The 2,306-nt window shown below is 40.0% G+C and overlaps 1 protein-coding gene across 1 annotated transcript in view; it reads right to left on the reverse strand.

Annotated features, from left to right (window-relative positions):
• MTF2 (metal response element binding transcription factor 2) overlaps positions 1 to 2,180 on the reverse strand; it is a 26,188-nt gene extending 24,008 nt beyond the window's left edge. Inside the window, exon 1 of the mRNA XM_010292950.1 lies at positions 2,173 to 2,180. The gene's annotated coding sequence lies outside the window, so the exon portion shown is untranslated. The remainder of the gene's footprint in view (positions 1 to 2,172) is intronic.
• Positions 2,181 to 2,306: the final 126 nt, after the last annotated feature.

The following is a 2,306-nucleotide window of genomic DNA, read 5'->3' on the forward strand; positions in this document are numbered from 1 at the left end:
ATAGAGTAGAGCAGTCCTATAGTGTAAGAGCCATTTGTTTGGGTCTGATCATGTGTTTCTACACAAAGAGTAGAGGCAGAAGGTAGTATCAGGGAGAGAACAATGGTATCAGGTCACAACACCTTTTCAGATCAGATCCTCCCTTAATTGTATACTCAGTACCTCCTTAAACACAGCAACTGCCTTTTGGCTTCCTACAGTATACAGGATGCCCAGCAACATACCTAACAGGGTAGTATGAGTATTTATTCACCCAAGCAGTGAAAGACACAACAGACAACAAGCTGAATTTCACAGAGCAGAGGAGAGGCACGGAGGGAGAAAAAGGATTTCAGAGGTGATCAAAACCCCGAAGATAAATTTCCTTCTTTAAGGCTAGTCTACAAGAGCAGCAACCTTTACAAGCACTCCACAGAAAGAAATTAAAAATAAATCAAATCTCAAACATGAAGTATTATCTTCCAAAATATTTAGTGAATGAAATACACCCATACTCATCTGGAATGCACTCATCATCAGCTCTCTTCCTCTGAAAGACAATTAGGCCTCTTGATTTCACTCCTCCAAAGATTCTACCTTCTTGAAGGTAAGAGACCATGAGCTTGAAATCTAGATCGTTCAAAGTGTAAATTCAACTAGTTTCAGTGCTTTGAGTAACAGATATCACTCTGCCCAAGGACCCTCCAGCAATACCTGTGGTTTTCTAACTCTTCTCCTGGTGTGTTTTACTCAAAGAAACACTTCCCCTCCATTTCCTGCAAGGAAGGCCCGTAAAGAAGGTGAAACCAACTCTGCAGGCAGGCTCAGAGACCAGTCACACAAAAAGTACTATCAATTCACAAACTAAAAGATTTGTATTGGCTTCTAGTCACACATGTTTCTTCCCTCCACAAATAGCACGAGGAGCACAAAATATGCTTTAAAGCAATTTTATGTGCCTCTAGTACTATATTCATTCACATCTATCTCCAGGGAATACAGAAGTCTACTCTCTACTAGGAAATGAACTGCAACTTATTTGTTACAGCTGCTCTTCTCATACACTTTACCTGATCTCCTAATGCATGGAAGGACAAACATAACTATATCCAAGGCCAGCCTTCATACTAACTACCAGTGCGTACGTCTTTCACCTACTTAAAAAAAAATAGATACCTCAACAACTGGTAACTTGCCATGTTAAGCCAACTTTTGAGAAGCAACCTACATCTGATTTAAAATTTCTCCCAGAGTAGAAAATACAAGTTGTTGAGAAGCCATACATCTATATTTGAGAACATGAGTTAACTGTGGAAAACATTACTGCATTATACTCTCAGTATAGATCCACATTTCACCAGCTTGTAGCTCCTTGCAAAGATCCTTCTCAGTTTCACTACTTTATTACACACCTTCTTTCATATTTTCAGTCTTTGTTTTTCCTTATTCTCTTTCCACTAAAAAGCTATGAACCTATTAACCTGCATTCTAATACTGGAGGAACTAAGCTTTTTTCCTCCTTCTTTTAACCTCAAATGCTTTCAAATTAATTGTAACTTGAGCTCTCAGAAAAGGGACAAACATTAACATATTAACTTCTACCAACCTGATTACAAGACCAAGAAAAATCTCCCAAAACCGGGAAACTGCTTTCTTATTACTCCATGCTTTTGACACTTTAGGTATAAAGCGTTGATCACTTTCCCTTACACTAAGTCAGGAGAAAGCCATGATATTATCCATTCCTATGTTTGGCCTTTTAATGTCATGAGCAGGGCCTAACTACCAGAAATTGAAGAAACAAGCATAATGCTACACTGCTTTCCTGGCAGGCCCCTTCACTTAATTATGCAGGCCCTCTCTAAATACCACCCAGATACCTCACGAGTGGACGATAACCTCTGGTATTTCAACATTAGTATTAGTGTGCAGGGCATCGAACACAGTAACATATTCTTCTCTTTGGCTAACAAGAAGTATCAACCCATTCTTCCTACAGAATGCAGGTACCAAAGAAAAGAAAACGCGTTATTGCTCATCCCTTCAACCAGCAAGTTACCATATTTTAGCGTACTAAAAATGTAAGCCTCTAAGCAACATTCAAATTGACTGGCATGATAGAGACTAAGAGGTGAGGCGTTGCAAACCAAAAAAAAGAAACCAAAAACAAAGTTAACCAGCGAACACCACCACCTCTTTTGTGCTGCCCTCTTCGCACTCGAGCGAATGCAGCCTACTCGGACAATATCCTTAAACGAGAAGATAAAAATACAGCTGGCGCAAGCCTAATCACACCCTCACGGCTGCAGCACCTCCACGGGCCCCGT

Source organism: Phaethon lepturus, unplaced genomic scaffold, assembly GCF_000687285.1.
Source record: "Phaethon lepturus isolate BGI_N335 unplaced genomic scaffold, ASM68728v1 scaffold4588, whole genome shotgun sequence".
Lineage (NCBI taxonomy): Eukaryota > Metazoa > Chordata > Aves > Phaethontiformes > Phaethontidae > Phaethon > Phaethon lepturus.